Genomic DNA, 24,435 nt, shown 5'->3' with positions numbered 1-24,435 from the left:
ACGCAACTTTTACCACGCAGTGCTATTACAACGCAGGTTTTACGACGAAAACCATTACAACGCATTGCGCTGGGGGGCGCTCTAGTATAGGGAATAGATTTAATTTACTATCCAACACCTTCCCTAGTGTCCACGGGGACTGGAGTTGGAATAGTAAATTAAACTATTCACTATTCAGCACCCCAAAGCGCTACGCGTTGTAATGGTATGTGTTGTAAAAACTGCGTTGTAACAGCATGCGTGGTAAAAACATGCGTTGTAACGTCATACATCCGTTATCTCTCTCCCCAGTGTTTCTCTGCATGCCCCCACCTAATGAACGTGAGCTGACTCCCCAGTGCTTATGTAAATCCTGTATCTAACAGAAGTGATCTCTCTCCCCAGTGTTTCTCTCCATGCCCCTGCCTAACGGAAGTGATCTCACTCTCAGTGCTTCTCTACGTGCCTCCACCCAACGGAAGTGTTCTCACTCCCCAGTGCTTGTGTATATACCCCCACCTAACAGAATGTACCTCACTCTCCAGTGTTTCTCTACATGCCCCCACCTAAGGAAGTGCTCTCACTCCCAGTGCATTCTACACGCCCCCACCTAACAGTAGTGATCTCACCCCTCAGTGTTTCTCTCCATGCCCCATTCCATGTTGCTGCCAGAGGGGCATCTTGTATCGGCCCTTTTGCCGCCAGGTTCTTATTTCCAGGTGGTCTTGCCCAGCAGCAGGGGGTCACTGGCCCTGGTTCTGCTCCCCACAGACTCTTGTCTTTTCAATACTCTTTGTGAGCAGAGAGTCACCCAGTTCATGAGCACTACCTTGGGCACAGGTTCTGCGGGCTCCTGCTCTTGTGGGAATGGTTGTGTGCTCTGCTCACTCACCCCTCATACTATAAAAATGGTTCAGCCTACTTTAGGGTGTTAGATCAGTGCCATATGAAGGCCTGTTGTACATAGGATACAGGGCACAAGTACGGGTAGGTGGAACTGGTGAGGTTCACTGTGCAGAATTCCACGGATGTACACAAAATCCCCGCAAGATTCAGCGAGCGCGGAATACGGCACGTCGCGCTGCTCGCGCTGATATTTAGAGCCAGGTGCTTGTTCCAAGCTATAAAATCAGCATGAACTGCACCACGCAGCACGCCAGAGGCCGCTGCTTCTTTCTGTAGCTTGGATAGATTTTCTACTAGAGCGGCAGGTTTCTTAAAGCGAATGGTCGCGGCCTGCTGCGACCGCCCCTGTTGAGAAATCTCACCAGGAGGCATTTTACCACATGATTTTCCCGCTCGCACTTGCCAACTTAACGATGGCGAGCCGCACTCGATAAAACACTCTGCATAGCGGCAGTTGGTGAAGTTTTTCTGAGTGGGCAAAACTCTGAGAACTCTGCCAGAAGAAGTGGAGCTTATCACCCACCCCAATTCACATGTCGGGGTACAGGCGGGTAGACAGCATCCGCCCACTTTTTTCACTGGGTGAACGCCATTCACCCTGCCAAGAAGTTGGGCCCCCCACTGAAATATGCCAAACTTGTCCCTGTGTCATTTTCCAACACTGGGACACATTCAGCAGCGCCTGCACATTGTCTGCTTTCCTTTCCCAGCAGCAAAGTGCAGGCAGCCAGGGGGCTCTGTTATGGAGCTGTGGCCAAAGCAAAGTCCGAAGTCAAAGGTTGAAGTTAAGGAGCCGGTAGACCTTCTGTTGTTCTATCCTCCCTCAGAGCTCTCTGGAGCCTCACACCTAGATGCAAATGCAATCTAACAAAGGCACACAGCTAGCTCTTACTTCACAGGTACTTAAAAGAGAGGAATGCTTTTGACTTTTTTCTGTCCCTGTATTTAAGAGACATGCATGAACTACAAGAATTTCACATGTGTTGGTCTGTTCCAGTATTTACACAAATAACAATTTAAATACCACCATTTTGTTTTATTTCTTTTATGTTGCCAATCATTCCAATCCAGGGTGTCGGAGTGCTTTACAGCACAAGTACACATTATGTAGTGACAATAAATCATGTGAGTGTAAATCAATGTACAGGACGTGTCATACAAGACAGTGACCGCTACAAGGTGTAGGAGTTACAAGTAAGCCTGGGCAGAGCAAAACTCTGCAAAGTGCCGTAAAAACTACGTCGGGCTCTGCAGAGTTCCATGAGCGGCATACTGTGGTAAGTGACGCTGCTCGCACTGATTTTTAGCGCTGGGACTTTGACACGCGCTGTAAAATCACTGCGAACGGCACTACGCTGAAGAACCGGGTTTTAGAACCCAGCGGCGCCAGGGAAAACGCCTGAAGTCTCCGAGTCCACCTGTCTTGGCATACAGAGACACGGGATACTTCTTGGTGACGTCAGAGATCAAATTTATTGGCTGCAGCCAGTAACAGAAGTCCTAGAAGTCAACACGGTATGAGTTCTCAGGAGACTGCTCAATTTTACAAAGCAAGTCATCCCTTTTATACCAAATATTGTGCTTCAGGCAAACATTGCTAATTTACAATTGACCAATCCCATGGGTACACGACAAAAAGCATTGCATGACAAACCCACATTTCATTGTCCAGCCCACTATCAATTATTGGTCGAACCCAACATTCTTCATCAGACAGGTCGATCGAACCCATAATAAAAACAGGCACATCCCCATCGTAAACGGGCCATAAAGAAAAGGAGCAGAGACAGGTGTGAGTAAGATAAGACATAGTTGTGTGCAATAAAGGTTTATGATGTCCTGTGCTTTGATCCGTAATCTTGATCAGCTACTGGGAAAAGAACTGGCCTAACTAGTCTGGCTTCGGGCAAGAGGGTCTGTTCGCTCGGGTCATTCAGAAGTCAGTTAAAGTGTACGTGTGCTAAAAGACTCGTTCGGCCGTGGTCTTCGGCCTATGTGAGGGCAACCACAAAATGGCTGCCATGCACAAAATGGAACCCAAGGGTTCAGAACGGAATCCCTCAATTCATAGTGAATCCATCACTCGAACATGACGAAAACACTCGTACATATTATACTCGTCATTCTCGGTCCGCTGTTACCAAAATCGTCATAATACGACGACCTTTATGAAACGGGTTCAGGATTCACGGAACCTCAGTCCCTCCTTTTGCCCTTACATAGGCAATAACCTACACTCACGTCAGTCTGAGTCCAGGTCTATATTCATCAAATCATCAAGATGTTGCTGAAGCATAATCCTATTGCTTAGTTCCTCTCTTGGGACAGGGCTCCTTGCACACGTAGTAGCACAGAGGCCACATATAGCAGGAGCGCACTGCACACAAAGACAGAACAGGAAAAGAATCGCTAAAGCCATCCCAATGATCATCAGAATCTTCCATCCCCAGGTGGATAAACGTTCCCAGAACAATCCCATCAACGACCAATCTCCTTTATCCACGTGTATAGACTCGGAGATCTTTTGTAATTTGGAAATGGCCTGATACACTGTCGGAGCATTGTCTGGAATGAAAACACAGCAACTTGATTGGATCACTTTACATACCCCACCTCGATCTGCAAGTATGACATCTAACGCAACCCTGTTCTGGAGAGTCATAAGGCGATCCGACTGGAGCTCAGCAGTCAAGTTACTAAGGGCACCGGCAGTTTCAACTATGTGGACTCAACCACTCTCGTCAATTGCCGTATGTTTCTGCTGTTAACCATAGGTCCCCAAAATGGCAGAAAACCCTACAAGAAATCTCACAATTCTTGTCCTGCAGTATCTTCCTTACTGAAGACACCTCTAACAACTCTCGTCTTGTGGTAATCTGCTACAGCTGTGTAGGTGGGATGCAACAGGAACGAGACAAAACATGTGCCCGAGAAATCAGGGGTCAACCATGTGTACGCTCTATCGTAACAGACAAAATAGGTACCCTTAGCTGCTAGAAACGATGGGGAAGTCTGGGACGAAAAAACATGCGTCTCAGTGCAGATACTCTTCCCTAACTGAGCTCTCGGATTCTTGCCATTACCTTGCAGACAAAGATGACCCTGATGGGGTACGATCCAAATCGAAGAGGATCTTTTCGCTTGCTGGTTCTCACTCAGACTAACTCCATATCCAGTCACGTTCCATCCAATATATGCTAGTGTCTCATCTCTCGGGATTGTCTCATAAGAGCTAGCTCCTCTAATCATGTCGACTATGCCCTTAACTAGAGCACTATTCTTTGGGTTGTCCTTCACAGAACGTAGGGGGTGGACTTCACGAGCATAGATGAACATCGTTCTGTATGCCCACACAGAACCATTGTAGCTGAATGGCAGGACCAGGTAAGGAATACCTTTATCAGTAGTATGAGGCATAAGACCACACACCCAACCGTTAGATGTGTTCACTACTAGCTGGTGTTGGTGTAGAAGCTGAGCAAAGGAGTTATTAACGAATTCCAATCTTCTAATGGACTCATGTTCAGGCAAAGGATGAAAAGAATGTGACGAAACAGTAGAAGAAGGTATGGGTTGTCTAGTGGGTGCAAACGTCACTTGGAAAGAGAATATAATATATCCCATCAAAAACATCACTAAGCTAAGCAACATAAAAAGACACAATATTAAAAAACATTTTCTACTCATAATTCTACACATTCTGCTTCTAAAATTCATTTCTTCAACAGGTCTCTACATCTCGAAAAACTCCATCCTCTAACTGTGCTGCTCGCGGCGGTAGGGTGTTCCATGCTAAGGAATGCGTCTGTCGGTCCAGGGAAACGCCCTAGGACCAACCAGAACCGTCGACCTTGTGTCTTCGGCTTGCACTCCAAAGACTTGACCCCGCGACCCTACAGCTGAACCCAGATGGCGGCTCGAAAAACAAAAATCGGTCAAAACAGTTTCTCAGATGGGAGAGCTGAATTTCAAAAATAGCAAAAAGAAAATCTCTTAATTTATTTGTCCCATGATTCTTGGTCGCAAATTATAACGACCTTTCTCAGGCAATGTCTGGTCGCGGAATCAAAGTTCAGGCTCAGTAGTGTTCAGTCGAATTGGGGGTGGCACAGCTTCTTGCAGAAGATCGTCGCTTTCACGCTCAGAACTTGTCCCAATTAAACGTGCGTCACTAAAAGGCAGAAAACGAGGCACAGTGTCAGTGTCCGAATCAGGAATGCCCTCCTGGACCCACCGGTCGTACGGCAGAGGCAAGGGAACCCTCTTACAATGTACGCCGTGGATCCAGTTCTTCTTTCCTTGCACTCGCACTGCAGATCGCGTAAATAACAGGACTAAGTAGGGACCAATCTAGCGGGGCTGATCGTTCTTTGTTCGCTGGAAATTCTTGATCAATACCCAGGTGCCGGGATCGATGGCATGTCCTGGATCTTCAAATGCCTGAGGCAATGTATCATGAACCTGTTGGTGTAAGACACGCAATTTAGCCGTCAAATCATACAGATAGTCAAGTAATACAGGGTGTTCAATCTCGCTGAATTTCGTCGGTTTCGGCACTCCCCATATGTTTGCCGGGCGACCAAAAATTATTTCATAGGGACTAAGTCCCACTCGAGAATGTACAGTCATCCTAGTTGACAAAAGTGCTAACGGCAACGCGTCAGGCCATTTAAGACCAGAGCTGGCCTGTATCTTGGCAAGTTTTAATTTGAGGGTGCCATTATAGCATTCAACTAAACCAGCTGATTGGGGTGATTTGCAGAGTGGAACTTTTGTCGGATTCCTACGCCATCACACACTCTCTTCATCACTTGACCCAAAAATTCACTCCCATTATCACTCCAGACCATTCTCGGCAAACCATACCTAGGGAAAAACTCTTTGACAAGGGCTTTAGCTGTGGACAAGGCAGTATTATCTTTCAGGGGATATGCTTCAACCCATCTTGAAAAGGCACAAACAACCACGAGTGCGTATTTCAGGTTGTTGCATCTCTCCATGTGGATGAAATCTAATTGCAAAACCTCAAACGGATAAGTCGGAGGCGCAAAATGACCAGCTGGAGTTGGAGTTCTCTTACCAGGATTGTACTTCAGACAAACCATACAATTCTTGACCACATTCTCTGCACACTTAGGAATTCCAGCATTTTGCCATACTGGAGCCAACAACTTACACATCCCTTTCACACTGATATGAGCCATTCCATGCGCCATCGTAACCACTGCAAGCACGTACGCATCGGGTAACAACCATCGCTGATGCTCTGACAACTCAACACAACAACCATTTGAATCCAATTTACCCGTACTCTCTCTCCACACACTCAACTCTTTCTCTGTAGCTTCAGCTTGGATAGACTTCACACTTTCTATCGTGTCCTCACACATTCCAACGTCACCAATCCATCTTGCAGGGCCTGCAACATACATTCGACTTATCACATCCCTCGCCACATCTTTCGCAACTTCATCCTCAAACGCATTACCGCGACCAACGTCATCGGTAATCTTCTTGTGTGCACTGCATTTCACAATCACAACTTGCAACGGCAAGGTAAGTGACTCAAGAAGCTCATTCACCAACTGACCATTCTGAATCTTCGTTCCACGAGACGTGAGGAACCCACGTTCCTTCGACAAACGTCCAAAACAATGAGCCACACCAAACGCATACTGGCTGTCGGTATATATGGTCACTTTCTTTCCTTTCGACAACACACACGCTCTCGTTAAAGCAATCAACTCCGCTGCTTGGGCTGAATTATGTGGGATACGTGCAGCTTCAACAATCGTATGCAAAGTCGTAACAGCATATGCCGCAGTCGTATCCCATTCGGAAGCTTGAAGCGTGAACCATCCACCCATAAGGTACCATCACATTCCGCAAGAGGAGTGTCCCTAAGATCTACTCTCCCTTTCGTTTCCTCTTCTGTCCTGAGGAAACAATCATGCTGTTCAGAAATATCTGTCTCTACTAAAATCGTCAACAACGTGGCTGGATTCAGCGTATTGCATCTCTTTATGTGCACATGGCTCGCTAAGAGTGTCAACTCATAAGCTGACAATCGAGCACTAGTTAAGTGCTGTGTCTTGGTCCTATTTAACAACGTAACCACTGTATGTGGAACCATCACAACCAGCGTATTATTCATCACCAAACCAGCAGACTGTCGAATAGAAACAGCTGCTGCCGCTATAGCTCTCAAGCAACTCGGCAACACTGTAGCTACCGGATCCAAAGTCGACGAGAAATACGCACATGGACATTGCTTGTCCCCAAAAGATTGGGTCAACACTGACAACGCACACCCTTCTCTCTCGTGGTCATAAAGTGTAAAGGGCTTACTGTAGTCGGGAGTATCCAACACTGGAGCCAAACACAATGCATCGCGCAATTCGGAAAAACTTGTCTGACATTAATCGGTCCAAGGAATAGGATTCAATGTATCCTTAACAGTAAGAGCTATCAAAGGTTTCGCAAGAAGCAACAAATTTGGAATCCACTGTCTACAATACGACGTATTACCCAGGAAAGCGCGCACTTCTCTCTGTGTAATTGGCACACTCATTTTTGCAATCGCTTGAATTCGTTCTGGGGTCAATCTTCTTCCCTCCTTCGATAAGAGATGACCTAAGTAGGTCACTTCTTGTCGACAATACTGTAACTTCGAAAGAGACACCTTGTGATGGAAGTCAGACAAATGACGCAACAATGACAAAGTAGCTTCTTTACAAATTTCCTCAATATCGGCAGCGACTAACAAATCGTCGACGTACTGAAGAAGAGCAGCACCATCAGATAAGACAATCGTATCAAGCTGTGTTTTCAAAGCCTGACTAAAGATCGATGGACTCTCACAATAGCCTTGAGGAGCGCGCTTGAACCGGAAACTTCGACCTCCTAAAGAGAAGCCAAAAATATCCCTACTCTCTTCGGCAATCGGGATGCTGAAGAAAGCATTCTTCAAATCAATCACCGAAAGCCAAGTGGCCGAAGCTGGAATCATAGTCAATAAGGCAGTGATATCCGGAACAACAGGAAATTGTGGCACGATGATTTTGTTAACCTCTCTAAGATCGATCACAAATCTGTAAACGGGCGGCTGAGAAGAGTCAGTGCGTTTCAAGACAGGCAAAACAGGACTATTGCACACATTACCTCTTGTTTCCTCTATCACGTCTTTCTCAATTAGATAATGGATAATCGCTAGCAACGCCCTTTCACCATCACTAGAGATCTTATATTGGGGAATACGTGGCATTTTAACATTCGCTTTCAACGTCACAACATATGGAGGTATCTCCAAAAGACCCACATCGTTAGGACCAGTAGCCCAAATAGTATCAGGAAGAGTAGACAATTCTGTCGGAGGTTTATCCTTCGACAAATACATCGGGGAGACCACTTTCTTACCCAATGTAAGTTGTACTCCCGAAGGAGAACAATACAACGTCGCATACAATCTTTTCAACAGATCCGATCCCAACAAGTTTTCACCACAACCTGTCGTCAGAATAAGGGGTGCCTCGAATTCACGAGGTCCAACAGAAAGAGACATAGGACTAAAAATCGGGTTTCTAACTGGGGCGCCAGAAAAACCTACTGAAACATTTGTTAAGCCAGTTTGGAGTGCACTATAGAACTCTTTGTAGCACCAGTATCCAGCAGAAAAGGCTCTGACACACCTAATGTAACCACCTCAACATAAGGTTCACTCTGATCTACTGGAACTGAAACAACTCCCTCTCTTTGTCCGTGGCTGTCCTAGCAATCATTATCATCCACATTCGCACCTTTGACGTAGTAGTCGTCAGCATAGTACTGAGTCGTCCTACCAGACGCACCATTCTGTTGATCAAAACAATTCATCGTATTTTGTGGAGGAAAGGAAAGTGCATTCTGGGGAATCACACCACGTCCCCTACCCCTACCCCTAGGAGCTTGCTGAACACCTCGACCTCTCACATTAGAAACACCATTTGCGCGCTGTAACAGAACCGGGCAACTACCCTTGAAATGACCCTCTTCTTTACAATATGCACACTGTTTAGGGCCTACAGGAAAACACGGTTGAGAAGACTCGAACCTTTGCGAGTTTCTCTGAAACTGCTGAGGTTGCTGATAATCACGCTGGCCACTACGAGGCGGATACACCTGCTGTAAAAGAACCTTCGTCTTCAACTCTTTAGTCTTCTTGTCTGCTCTATCCTTCTCGTCCTTATCTCTATTTTCATAATACTGTGCAGTAGCCAATATCTGTGCTGAAGAGGAAACGGCCAAGCACTCTCTGAATCCTTTAACTTCTTACACAGATCGGGAAGCCAATTATACACAAACTTGTCAACAAACAACCGTTGACCACCCTCGGTACTCTTGTCTTGACCACTATGGTCGATGAACGTCTCTTCAAACCTAGTGAAGAAATCAGACACACCTTCATCTTTCTTCTGCTTACACGCAGACAATTTATCCCAGTTTACTCACATAGCAGGCATTATAGTCTTAGTAAGTAACGATCTTACCAGGGAGTTCTGCTACTAAAGGCTCAGGTTTAGCACCACCAACTTGTCGACCATCTGCAGCAGCAATATTAACCCATGTATCACCAAACTCCGGCGCATGATCCGCGTGAAGAATCAATCCCCATAAAGGCTGTGGAACCACATTCCCAAACAACATGTCTATATCAGCTAGATTCATAACACAGGAGTCTGCGGTCTGTGATAATTCCTTATAGTACCCTGCAGGATTTTTACGGGGGTCAGGTAAAGTCTGCTTAAGAGCCAAAACTTCAGCTCGTTTCCATGGAACATGTACCCAAACACGCTGAAAATGTGCTGGTGCAGCTACAATACCACGAACAGCATCAGCCTGAACTGCTTCCTCCCATACAGGAGGAACTTCTCTCATTGGATATTGTCGCACTTTCCTCCTAACAGAAGGATCAGGCTCAAACAACGGCTGAGAAGGAGACTCACTCCTAAACGACAACAACGTCGCAACTGCTCTCTCAACGTCGGAACCCACAATCGTACCCTTCGCAAACTCGGATTGTACACGGAACAACTCAGGCGGAGTCTGTCCCAAATCACCATCTTCCCATTCTTCACGAAGGAAAGTACACACCTTATCGAAAACATATCTCTGCTTCGGTGCTTCCCATTGAAGGAAGACATCCATAACAGACTCTACATCATATCTTAAAGGACGAGTAACCCATTTACGTGCTAAATGATCCAATACTTCCCTCTCTCGGGAATCAGGCAGTGGGCTACGCAACTGTTTACGCGCTGAAACGGGGGTCATACTCAATGACCCAAAGAAAGGAGATAAAAGACTAGTAACAGTATCAGTCATTCTCTGTAGAACAGAAGGAGAAGTCGACAGGACAGGAGATAAAGCGGATTGAGAGAGAGCTAATGTAGGAGCAGTAGCATAAGAGGCAGCGAGGACAGGTGAATAAGTCATAGGACTTAAAGATGGAGCAGGTAGCAAAGTTGGCGGACCTTGAGGAGGTTGCGCCAAAGGAATAGGAGCCAACTGAAGAAGAGCTGGCGGCTGTGGAATAACCGGAGGCAGAACAACCGGAGGTTGTGCAACTAAAGGTTGCGGAGGTGCTGTAGCACTCTGCATATAGGGGGGTGGCGAATTCAACAAATGTGACATCAAGGGATCTTTCTCAAGTTCCTTCGCTACATCTTGCTGATGAGGTGGAAAAACTGGATAGCATTTATCAATCGCCATTTTACGTTGCCTGTGCAACTGTTCACTCGCCTGTTCTTCTTCGTTATCTTTAAACTGTATAGCAGCTTGCATTATCGAGATACCCCTCTCTCTTTTGTTTCTCTTCGCTAATTTAATTTCCTTCTGTTTGGCTTCCTTTCGCCACAGGCGGAAAGAGTCAAACATCGCCGGCCGGGCTTTCTTCTTAAAAAGTTTAACCTCTAGGTTGTCTAAAACTTCCGTGTCAAAACTACCATATTGGGGCCACTTTAGGATACCGTCCTTCCTAGTGTACCGGATCCACACTTCATTATACGTGATGGGGCCCACGCCATGTTTCACATAGAGCTCATAGGTTGGAGTTCCAATTGGAGGAACCGGACACAAGTCCTCCAATCGGGAATCCCTATTTCGACCACAACAAAACAAATTTCCAAGTCTGCTAAGACCAATCATCTTCGCTCACTAGTCTAGCTTCAAACTTCAAAGGATTATCGAATACGATAGTCTCGTGAATACACGAGTCCCTCAGCTTTGGTACTTGCAAGTCCCAAATCAAAGATCCCAAGGGGATACCCAAAAACTAAGGACTGGGAGACGCTCCACTCATACTTAACTGAAGTATCGATGACGTCGCCAGACGACCCGTCTATCGTCTTGCTCTACAAATAATCAAAGGCTCCAAGGCAGGGCAACAGTCAGGGCAGCAGTCCTTCGTAGCCGTTGGAAAGCGGGGAACCTCGCAGAAAAGACTTTCGGACCACGACGACATACAGGGGTCGATGAAGTGGCTGGCCTTCCTCCAGAATTTTCACACGAAGCTCCTCACGATCGTCAGGCTTGGACCAGTACCGTTGAACTCACCCCACGCTGGGCGCCAAATGAAGAACCGGGTTTTAGAACCCAGCGGCACCAGGGAAAACGCCCGAAGTCTCCGAGTCCACCTGTCTTGGCATACAGATACACGGGATACTTCTTGGTGACGTCAGAGATCAAATTTATTGGCTGCAGCCAGTATCAGAAGTCCTAGAAGTCAACACGGTATGAGTTCTCAGGAGACTGCTCAATTTTACAAAGCAAGTCATCCCTTTTATACCAAATATTGTGCTTCAAGCAAACATTCCTCATTTACAATTGACCAATCCCATGTGTACACGACAAAAAGCATTGCATGACAAACGAACATTTCATTGTCCAGCCCACCATCAATTATTGGTCGAACCCAACATTCTTCATCAGACAGGTCGATCGAACCCATAATAAAAACGGGCACATCCCCATCGTAAACGGGCCATAAAGAAAAGGAGCAGAGACAGGTGTGAGTAAGATAAGACATAGTTGTGTGCAATAAAGGTTTATGATGTCCTGTGCCTTGATCCGTAATCTTGATCAGCTACTGGGAAAAGAACTGGCCTAACAAGTTTGGCTTCGAGCAAGAGCGTCCGTTCGCTCGGGTCATTCAGAAGTCAGCTAAAGTGTACGTGTGCTAAAAGACTCGTTCGGCCGTGGTCATCGGCCTATGTGAGGGCAACCACAAAATGGGTGCCATGCACAAAATGGAACCCAAGGGTTCAGAACGGAATCCCTCATTTCATAGTGAATCCATCACTCGAACATGACAAAAACACTCGTACATATTATACTCGTCATTCTCGGTCCGCTGATACCAAAATCGTCACGACGACCTTTATGAAACGGGTTCAGGATTCACGGACCTCAACGCATCGTGCCAGACGGCGCTACTTCTTTCTGCTGCTCAAATAGATATTCTGCACAAGTGGCAGCTTCCCCAACATGAGTGGCAGATTTCTCACCGCAAGTGTTCACGACCCGCCATGACCGCCCGTATTGAGAAATCTCGCCAGGTGGAGCTCTGGCACACGATTTTTCTCACTCACATTTGCCAACGGAATGTGGAGTGGGCAAAACTCAGAAAACTCTGGTGGCAGAGTGGAATTCTCTGACAATACCTAGTTAAGAGCCTTTCATAGCTCACTATGCTATTAGAAGGATTACAATTAATAAATTTCAAGTAACAAAAATATCTTTGTGTTAAAAGCAGTGACCCACTTACCGATCTACATAAGATAGAAATCTGTCATCTGCATGTTACATGATGATACAGGACACATATTAACCTTTTATGCTACTTTGATTCACAACTGGGACTAGACGAAATGCAAATCTGTCCAACAAGTGCATAAACCTCCAGAGTTATCTTACCTTTTATTATTATTCCCTGAGATTTACAGACTTTGCAACAAATTAGGCAGAGTTGATTTACTGCCACGTTTAATCTTGTTGCCATATTCTTTGTAATTTGCATATAGCCAGGTTCTGAACTGGGATGGTGCAGTGAGCTAAAAAACGGTGTTGGATCTAGCCCTGATCTCTTGACTGGGTGAGAGTATTCTGCTTAATTCAGAAACTCTGTCCATCACCACCCCTTGTTGTTAAATATTTTGTCCACCCTAAGCGTGGAAGGGTATACTCAGATGTGAGTCCCTTGCTCATTGCACCATCAGGATTCAAGCAAGCCGGGCCGACGACTGCTGAAATGCCAGAAACCGGTCCCCGGAAGCTTGTTTCCTTCCTAGTGTAAGAATTGGCTTGGTAGTTTGGTTTGCCCTGTTCCCATCATGCACTGGGACAGGAACATACTAATTTGCATATAGCCAGGTTCTGAACTGGGATGGTGCAGTGAGCTAAAAAACGGTGTTGGATCTAGCCCTGATCTCTTGACTGGGTGAGAGTATTCTGCTTATTTCAGAAACTCTGTCCATCACCACCCCTTGTTGTTAAATATTTTGCCATATTCTTTGTGGCAGAGTTAAAAAAATATATAAATTGAAGCCCAGATGTTGTATCAGGGTGTATATATTTTTGACACAACCCTGACGCAAAATCTCCTTTGTTAAATCTCGTAATGCCCTCATACGATAGATCTGCTAAACATATGTGTGAGGTGTTAATATCTGATGTCGCCTTTTGTGAAGTCCCTTCCTGTAAGGCCCACTGCTGTCTTGCGGACCCGTTTTGGCCCCCAAATGGAGCTGAAATTCTCGGGAGGAAGGAATGTTCGCGCCAGTAGAGGGCGACTTCTACAAAGTGGGGCTGGCATTGCATCAGAGCAGTGCACCAACCTACATGGGTTATAAAATTGTTTTTGATATGGAGAAATAAAAGTGCATCGACAATTGAAGGCGCATAGGACACCGCCCTCATCATTTAAATGCTCCAAAGCATGCCCTGCTTTAAGTTATCATTGTACTGATGGACTGTATACCATAAAGGCTCTTTAGGAGCATGTTGCCGCTCGAGTGCTCCTTGTACGTTGGGTACTTGGAGCTTCGATAAAAACGCTGCACACGCTGCCGTGAAGGAGCACCACCCCAGGATGTGGGGGCCACGTGGTATGTTATTGAGCAGGCCGATTTCGTGGGACTGCAACGGATTTAGCACGTCCACTGGCACACCGAGGCCCATCTGGGGGCTTTCAATGTTACAGCAGCAACATCGCGCGCTCCATTGGGAGATAAAGGACACAACAAGGCCCATAATGCTCTGCTAATCACGGCGGAGCGTCCCATTCAGGGCATGCATTGGAGCATTTAAATGATGAGGGCGGTGTCCTATGCGCCTTCAATTGCCGAAGCCTCTGAAGAGAAGTGGGGACACTTCGACACGCGTCAGGCATCCATGGCACATTGAACTGCTTAAAGTTATACTTGTACTAGTGGACTGTTTACCATTAAGGCTCTTTAGGAGCATGTTGCCGCTCGAGTACTCCTTGTACGTTGGGTACTTGGAGCTTGGATATATATATATATATATATATATATATATATATATATATATATATATATATATATATATATATATATATATATATATATATATATATATATATATATATATATATATATACACCAATAACATAAAATCTAATATAAATGTATTATAAGTTAAAACATTAAACTATTCAAAAGTCTTTAAACTTAAACTTTCCACTCCAGTGAGTGCAACAGTAGGAAAAGTGTTGGATAGCGTGGGAATAAAAATGACTATTCCTACTCCAGTGACCACAACAGTAGGGAAAGTGTTGGATAGCGTAGGGGTAGAAATTAATATTCCCACTCAAGTGAGTGCAACAGTAGGGAAAGTGTTGGATAGCGTAGGGGTAAAAATTACTATTCCCACTTCACTGAGTGCAACAGTAGGGAAAATGTTGGATAGCGGAGGAATACAAATGTATACTCCCATTACACTGAGTGCAACAGTAGGGAAAGTGTTGGATGGCAGAGGAATACAAATTACTATTCCCTCTCCAATGAGTGCAACAGTAGGGAACGAGCTGGACAGGGGAGGGGTAAAAATTACAATTTCCACACCACTGAGTGCAACAGTAGGGAAAGGGTTGGATAGCGGAGGGGTAAAATATAGTTTTCCCACTCCAGTTAGTGCAACAATAGGGAAAGTGTGGGATAGTGGAGGGGTTAAAATTAATATTCCCACTCCAGTCAGTTCAAAATTAAAAACAAACAAAATATCACTAACATAAAAAAATGACAAATATATTAAAATATTTTTAAAATGTAACAAAATAAAAACATATAATGTTAAATAGATATCACGAATACCTAGAAATAATATATTAAATAAATCTAAAAATAATTTACAAAGAAATATATGTTTTTAATTAGAAATTATTTATAAACAAAAACATTAATTGTTACTTAATGTAATTGTTTTTATTGCCTACCCTATATCACCGCACAACTCACAAAACACATCTAATTTTTTTTAATGTACCTCAATAATTAACATAATTAACAATCAATTAAAGAAATATTATTAATTAAAAGCAAATTAAAACAGATACAAATTAATTCACACCACAAATGTTAACCCAATAAAACCAAAACTCGCTCACAAAAAAATAAACAACCACCCTAATTAATTATCAATTGATGAATTAATATTAATGATCAACTAATTATTAATTAATTGAACATAAATAACTTTACACCCTCTTCCCCTACAAACCCAACACCTAAAAAGCATTACACAATTTCCATAATGAATTTTAAAAGAATAAATTAATATCAATTAACAACTACTTAATCATTAATTAACAATAAATTACTTCCCACTCTTTACCACTATAAACCCCAAAACTCACATCCAAAAGTAACTACACAATTGCCATATTTAAATTTTAATTAATTTACATTAATTAACAAATAATGATCAATTCATTACAAATAAGTTACTTCCCATCCTTTACCCCTTTAACCCCCACAACCCATTTATAAATTAACATAATCAACTACCAATTAATTAATTATTATAAACGCTAAATTAAATAAATATTATTACATTATAAAAAATCATTAATTTATGATAGTTAAATTACTTCCCTCCCTTTACCCTATAAACCCCACAACTCATTCCTAAAACAAATAACATAATTACCATAATTAATTACCAATAATTAATTATTATAACTTAACAACCAATTAATAATTAATGAATACCAAATTACTTCCACAATTAACACTATAAAATCTCAACTAAATAAGTATTACTAAATGAAAAAATTATTCATTCATTTATTATAATTAAATTACTTTCCACCCTATTCCCCTATAAACCCACAACCCACTACGAAACTAAAAAACATAAAATTTCATTAAAATTAAATTGAGAATTGCTACAAATGAAACATATATATTAAAAAACAAAAAGACTACTTATACAAAAAATAGATCACATACATTTAAAATACATACTGAAATACATAACATTAATTAATAAGTCGATATTTTAAACAAATATATTTTTGGAAATTATATTAATGACTTCGATATTTAAAAAAAATATATTTCTTACCTGCAAGTCGATATTCTTGACCACGATATTCTTGCTGTTGATATTTCTGTATCACACTATTTACAACTCAATATTTGTGTAAGTCAACATTTCCAACTCGATATTCTGTCTGCATACCAATGTGGTTGTAGGAAGCAGTGCTGTGCAGGCTGTGGACGTAGCAAGCAGTGCTGTGCAGGCTGTGGATGTAGGAAGCAGCGCTGTGCAGGCTGTGGATGTAGGAAGCAGAGCTATGCAGGCTGTGGATGTAGGAAGCAGAGCTGTCCTGGCTGTGGACGTAGCAAACAGTGCTGTGCAGGCTGTGGATGTAGGAAGCAGAGCTGTGCAGGGTGTGGACCTCCCTGATCAACAACCTCGCCACCCACGGACTCAGACAGCTGATGAAAACACCCACCCACGCCGGAGCAAGTCACCGAAGACCAACTAACCACCACCCTCACCCAGAGCCCACCCGCCGACCCCATCAACCCCGACACCGCCGCCCGCAACCTCAGACAGTGGATCGACGTCTGCGCCAACACCCTCGCCCCGCTCAAGAAACCCTCCAACAGCCACACCAGCAAGAAATCCACCTGGTTCACTGAAGACCTCCGGGCCTCCAAGCAAACATGCCAAAAACTAGAGAAGTACTGGATCCGCGAACAGACACGCAGCCCACAAGAATGCCACTGGCAGACACCATCACCTCATCAGATCCGCCAAAAGGGCCTCACTCAAAGACCGCCTAGATAACAATGCACACAACAGCAAAGAGCTCTTCAACATTGTGAAGGATTTCTCCAACCCCAGCTCCAACACCAGCGACATCCCACCTTCGCAAGACCTGTGCGATTCACTGGCCACCTTCTTCCACAGCAAGATCGCCGGCATCCACGACAGCTTCAATGTCACGACCGCCCTGACAACCACTGAAACCTCTGCCCCCATGACCACCATCCACACCAACCGCCTGGTCTCCTGGAACAACATCAACGACGAGGACACCAGCAAGATTATGAACACCATCCACTCCGAATCACCATTAGACCCATGCCCATACCACATCTTTAACAAAGCCAGCACAGCCATTGCACCCCATCTCCGGAAAGTAATCAACACTAAATTCCCCGATTATACAAGCAGTCTTCTCGCACTAGAGTTCTGGGGCGAGAAGACTGCTTGTATAATCGGGGAATTTAGTGTTTTTTTGTATGAGTTTATGGGGGCAGATCAGGGAATAGGGCAACTGTTTGCAGTTTTGGAGGCTTTTTATCAGAAAGGGCAAAAGTTAGTGAAACTCTGTTTGTGTTTATCACAAGGATTATGCAATTCACAGCCAGGGGGATGCACGTGATCATTTGGTGGGATGAGCTCGGGCACAAGCGATCGTTGTTACGATTTGTATTTTGCTTATGCGTTTATAATGAACATGTATAATGTACTTGGCATTAGAATGATTAGTGAATGTTAATCTCATGGGACTGATATATATATATATATATATTTCATAATCATCGTAGATACCCCTGAAGAAGGTAATTTAAAGACCGAAATGCATTGGGTGAATTTATAGTGGTGGACCAATGAAGTTTGTTTACGTGCCAATGAATAAGCCCGGATGGACAATTCTTGTGCAATCGAAGATGCGAGAAAAGATGTAACTCTGTTTCTATGGCGTGACTCATCAAGATGGAGCAAATTGTTGAGTAAACTGGATGAGTTGTGACAAACAGTATTGAGTGTGTGGAAATTTCATCACACAAATGTGAATCAGGCTGTGCTACACTTTTATGACACAAGAAGTTCATCTCACCACCTTGTGATTTAGTTTAGCAGTGCAGTGTATGCAGGAGATGTGGGTAGCAGCACGGTGTGTGCAGGAGATGTGGTTAGCAGCACAGTGTCTGCCGGAGATGTGGTTAGCAGTGCAGTGTGTGCAGGAGATGAGGTTAGCAGCACAGTGTGTGCAGGACATGTGGTTAGCAGTGAAGTGTGTTGAGATGATGGGTTGGTTTAGCAGTGCAATGTGTGCAGGAGATGTGGTTAGCAGTGCAAGTGTGCAGGAGATGTGGTTAGCAGCACAGTGTGTGCAGGGGATGTGGTTAGTAGTGCAATGTGTGAAGGAGATGTGGTTAGCAGTGCAGTGTGTGCAGGAGATGTGGTTAGCAGTACAGTGTGTTGAGACGATGGGTTGGTTTAGCAGTGCAGTGTGTGCAGGAGATGTGGTTAGCAGTGCAGTGTGTGCAGTAGATGTGGTTAGCAGTGCAGTGTGTGCAGGAAATGTGGTTAGGAGTGCAGTGTGTATGGGACATGTGTTTAGCAGTGCAGAGTGCTCAGGAGATGGGGTTAGTTTAGGGACGCATTGTGTGCAGTAGATGTGGTTAGAAGTGCAGTGTGTGCAGTAGATGTGGTTAGCAGTGCAGTGTGTGCAGGAAATGTGGTTAGGAGTTCAGTGTGTGTTGGACATGTGTTTAGCAGTGCTGAGTGCTCAGGAGATGGGGTTAGTTTAGGGAAGCATTGGGTGCAGTAGATGTGGTTAGCAGTGCTGTGTGTTCAGGAGATGTGGTAAACAGTGCAGTGTGTGCAGGAGATGTGGTTAGGAGTGTAGTGTGTGCAGTAGATGTGGTTAGCAGTGCAGTGTTTGCAGGAGATGTGGTTAGCAGCGCAATGTGTGCAGGAGATGTGGTTAGCAGTGCAATGTGTGCAGGAGATGTGGTTAGCAGTGCAATGTGTGCAGGAGATGTGGTTAGCCGTGCAGTGTGTGCAGGAAATGTGGTTAGCAGTGCAATGTGTGCAGGAGATGTGGTTAGCAGTGCAATGTGTGCAGGAGATGTGGTTAGCCGTGCAGTGTGTGCAGGAGATGTGGTTAGCAGTGCAGTGTGTGCAGTAGATGTGGTTAGCAGTGCTGTGTGTGCAGGAGATGTGGTTAGCAGTGCAGAGTGCTCAGGAGATGGGGTTAGTTTACTGACGCATTGTGTGCAGTAGATGTGGTTAGCAGTGCAGTGTGTGCAGGAGATGTGGTTAGCAGTGCAGTGTGTTGAGACGATAGGTTGGTTTAGCAGTGCAATGTGTACAGGAGATGTGGTTAGCAGTGCAATGTGTGCAGAAGATGTGGTTAGCAGTGCAATGTGTGCAGGAGATGTGGTTAGCAGTGCAGTGTGTGCAGTAGATGTGGTTAGCAGTGCTGTGTGTGCAGGAGATGTGGTTAGCAGTGCAGTGTGTACAGGAGATGTGGTTCGCAGTGCAGTGTTTGCAGGAGATGTGGTTAGCAGTGCAGTGTCTGCAGGAGATGTGGTTAGCAGTGCAGTGTGTGCAGGAGATGAGGTTAGCAGTGCAGTGTGCTGAGATGATGGGTTGGTTTAGCAGTGCAGTGTATGCAGGGGATGTGGTTAGCAGTGCAGTAGATGTGGTTAGCAGTGCTGTGTGTGCTGGAGATGTGGTTAACAGTGCAGTGTATGCAGGACATGTGGTTAGCCGTGCATTGTGTGCAGGAGATGTGGTTAGCAGTGCAGTGTGTGCAGGAGATGTGGTTAGCAGTGCAGTGTGTGCAGGAGATGTGGTTAGCAGCACAGTGTGTGCAGGAGATGTGGTTAGCAGTGCAGTGTGTTGAGACAATGGATTGGTTTATCAGTGCAGTGTGTGCAGGTGATGTGGTTAGCAGTGTAGTGTGTTGAGACGATGGGTTGGTTTAGCAGTGCAATGTGTGCAGGAGATGTTGTTAGGAGTGCAGTGTGTGTTGGAGATGTGATTAGCAGTGCTGTGTGTGCAGTAGATGTGGTTAGCAGCACAGTGTATGCAGGAGATGTGGTTAGGAGTGCAGTGTGTGTGGAGATGTGGTTAGCAGTGCAGTGTGTGCAGTAGATGTGGTTAGCAGTGCAGTGTGTGCAGGAGATGTGGTTAGCAGTGTGGTGTGTTGAGACAATGAGTTGGTTTAGCAGTGCAATGTGTGCAGGAGATGTGGTTAGGAGTGCAATGTATGTTGGAGATGTGGTTAGCAGTGCTGTGTGTGCAGGAGATGTGGATAGCAGCAGAGTGTATGCAGGAGATGTGGTTAGCAGTACAGTGTGTTGAGATGATGGGTTGGTTTAGCAGTGCGGTGTGTGCAGGAGATGTGGTTAGCAGTGCAGTGTGTTGAGACAATGGGTTGGTTTAGCAGTGCAACGTGTGCAGGAAATGTGGTTAGGAGTGCAGTGTGTGTTTGAGATGTGGTTAGCAGTGCTGTGTGTGCAGGAGATGTGGTTAGCAGCACAGTGTATGCAGGAGATGTGGTTAGGAATGCAGTGTGTGTTGGAGATGTGGTTAGCAGTGCAGTGTGTGCAGGAGATGTGGTTAGCAGCACAGTGTGTGCAGGAGATGTGGTTAGCAGTGCAGTGTGTGCAGTAGATGTGGTTAGCAGTGCAGTGTGTTGAGATGATGGGTTGGTTTAGCAGTGAAGTGTGTGCAGGAGATGTGGTTAGCAGTGCAGTGTGCGCAGTAGATGTGGTTAGCAGTGCAGTGTGTGCAGGAAATGTGGTTAGGAGTGCAGTGTGTATTGGACATGTGTTTAGCAGTGCAGAGTGCTCATGAGATGGGGTTAGTTTAGGGACGCATTGTGTGCAGTAGATGTGGTTAGCAGTGCAATGTGTGCAGTAGATGTGGTAAGCAGTGCAGAGTGCTCAGGAGATGGGGTTAGTTTAGGGACGCATTGTGTGCAGTAGATGTGGTTAGAAGTGCAGTGTGTGCAGTAGTTGTGGTTAGCAGTGCAGTGTGTGCAGTAAATGTGGTTAGGAGTTCAGTGTGTGTTGGACATGTGTTTAGCAGTGCTGAGTGCTCAGGAGATGGGGTTAGTTTAGGGAAGCATTGTGTGCAGTAGATGTGGTTAGCAGTGCTGTGTGTTCAGGAGATGTGGTAAACAGTGCAGTGTGTGCAGGAGATGTGGTTAGGAGTGCAGCGTGTGCAGTAGATGTGGTTAGCAGTGCAGTGTTTGCAGGAGATATGGTTAGCAGCTCAATGTGTGCAGGAGATGTGGTTAGCAGTGCAATGTGTGCAGGAGATGTGGTTAGCCGTGCAGTGTGTGCAGGAGATGTGGTTAGCAGTGCAGTGTGTGCAGTAGATGTGGTTACCAGTGCTGTGTGTGCAGGAGATGTGGTTAGCAGTGCAGAGTGCTCAGGAGATGGGGTTAGTTTACCGACGCATTGTGTGCAGTAGATGTGGTTAGCAGTGCAGTGAGTGCAGGAGATGTGGTTAGCAGTGCAGTGTGTTGAGACGATGGGTTGGTTTAGCAGTGCAATGTGTACAGGAGATGTGGTTAGCAGTGCAATGTGTGCAAGAGATGTGGTTAGCAGTGCAATGTGTGCAGTAGATGTGGTTAGTAGTGCAGAGTGCTCAGGAGATGGGGTTAGTTTAGGGACGCATTGTGTGCAGTAGATGTGGTTAGAAGTGCAGTGTGTGCAGTAGATGTGGTTAGCAGTGCAGTGTGTGCAGGAAATGTTGTTAGGAGTTCAGTGTGTGTTGGACATGTGTTTAGCAGTGCTGAGTGCTCAGGAGATGGGGTTAGTTTAGGGAAGCATTGTGTGCAGTAGATGTGGTTAGCAGTGCTGTGTGTTCAGGAGATGTGGTAAACAGTGCAGTGTGTGCAGGAGATGTGGTTAGGTGTGCAGCGTGTGCAGTAGATGTGGTTAGCAGTGCAGTGTTTGCAGGAGATGTGGTTAGCAGCGCAATGTGTGCAGGAGATGTGGTTAGCAGTGCAATGTGTGCAGGAGATGTGGTTAGCCGTGCAGTGTGTGCAGGAGATGTGGTTAGCAGTGCAGTGTGTGCAGTAGATGTGGTTAGCAGTGCTGTGTGTGCAGGAGATGTGGTTAGCAGTGCAGAGTGCTCAGGAGATGGGGTTAGTTTACCGACGCATTGTGTGCAGTAGATGTGGTTAGCAGTGCATTGTGTGCAGGAGATGCGGTTAGCAGTGCAGTGTGTTGAGACGATGGGTTGGTTTAGCAGTGCAATGTGTACAGGAGATGTGGTTAGCAGTGCAATGTGTGCAGAAGATGTGGTTAGCAGTGCAATGTGTGCAGGAGATGTGGTTAGCAGTGCAGTGTGTGCAGCAGATGTGGTTAGCAGTGCTGTGTGTGCAGGAGATGTGGTTAGCAGTGCAGTGTGTACAGGAGATGTGGTTCGCAGTGCAGTGTGTGCAGGAGATGTGGTTAGCAGTGCAGTGTCTGCAGGAGATGTGGTTAGCAGTGCAGTGTGTGCAGGAGATGAGGTTAGCAGTGCAGTGTGCTGAGATGATGGGTTGGTTTAGCAGTGCAGTGTATGCAGGAGATGTGGTTAGCAGTGCAGTAGATGTGGTTAGCAGTGCTGTGTGTGCTGGAGATGTGTTTAGCAGTGCAGTGTATGCAGGAGATGTGGTTAGCCGTGCATTGTGTGCAGGAGATGTGGTTAGCAGTGCAGTGTGTGCCGGAGATGTGGTTAGCAGTGCAGTATGTGCAGGAGATGTGGTTAGCAGCACAGTGTGTGCAGGAGATGTGGTTAGCAGTGCAGTGTGTTGAGACAATGGATTGGTTTATCAGTGCAGTGTGTGCAGGTGATGTGGTTAGCAGTGTAGTGTGTTGAGACGATGGGTTGGTTTAGCAGAGCAATGTGTGCAGGAGATGTGGTTAGGAGTGCAGTGTGTGTTGGAGATGTGATTAGCAGTGCTGTGTGTGCAGTAGATGTGGTTAGCAGCACAGTGTATGCAGGAGATGTGGTTAGGAGTGCAGTGTGTGTGGAGATGTGGTTAGCAGTGCAGTGTGTGCAGTAGATGTGGTTAGCAGTGCAGTGTGTGCAGGAGATGTGGTTAGCAGTGTGGTGTGTTGAGACAATAAGTTGGTTTAGCAGTGCAATGTGTGCAGGAGATGTGGTTAGGAGTGCAGTGTATGTTGGAGATGTGGTTAGCAGTGTTGTGTGTGCAGGAGATGTGGATAGCAGCAGAGTGTATGCAGGAGATGTGGTTAGCAGTACAGTGTGTTGAGATGATGGGTTGGTTTAGCAGTGCGGTGTGTGCAGGAGATGTGGTTAGCAGTGCAGTGTGTTGAGACAATGGGTTGGTTTAGCAGTGCAACGTGTGCAGGAAATGTGGTTAGGAGTGCAGTGTGTGTTGGAGATGTGGTTAGCAGTGCTGTGTGTGCAGGAGATGTGGTTAGCAGCACAGTGTATGCAGGAGATGTGGTTAGGAATGCAGTGTGTGTTGGAGATGTGGTTAGCAGTGCAGTGTGTGCAGGAGATGTGGTTAGCAGCACAGTGTGTGCAGGAGATGTGGTTAGCAGTGCAGTGTGTGCAGTAGATGTGGTTAGCAGTGCAGTGTGTTGAGATGATGGGTTGGTTTAGCAGTGAAGTGTGTGCAGGAGATGTGGTTAGCAGTGCAGTGTGCGCAGTAGATGTGGTTAGCAGTGCAGTGTGTGCAGGAAATGTGGTTAGGAGTGCAGTGTGTATTGGACATGTGTTTAGCAGTGCAGAGTGCTCAGGAGATGGGGTTAGTTTAGGGACGCATTGTGTGCAGTAGATGTGGTTAGCAGTGCAATGTGTGCAGTAGATGTGGTTAGCAGTGCAGAGTGCTCAGGAGATGGGGTTAGTTTAGGGACGCATTGTGTGCAGTAGATGTGGTTAGAAGTGCAGTGCGTGCAGTAGATGTGGTTAGCAGTGCAGTGTGTGCAGTAAATGTGGTTAGGAGTTCAGTGTGTGTTGGACATGTGTTTAGCAGTGCTGAGCGCTCAGGAGATGGGGTTAGGTTAGGGAAGCATTGTGTGCAGTAGATGTGGTTAGCAGTGCTGTGTGTTCAGGAGATGTGGTAAACAGTGCAGTGTGTGCAGGAGATGTGGTTAGGAGTGCAGCGTGTGCAGTAGATGTGGTTAGCAGTGCAGTGTTTGCAGGAGATATGGTTAGCAGCTCAATGTGTGCAGGAGATGTGGTTAGCAGTGCAATGTGTGCAGGAGATGTGGTTAG

Source organism: Lissotriton helveticus, chromosome 10 (genome assembly GCF_964261635.1).
Source record: "Lissotriton helveticus chromosome 10, aLisHel1.1, whole genome shotgun sequence".
Taxonomy (NCBI): Eukaryota; Metazoa; Chordata; class Amphibia; order Caudata; family Salamandridae; genus Lissotriton; species Lissotriton helveticus.
This window is presented reverse-complemented; position numbering follows the sequence as displayed.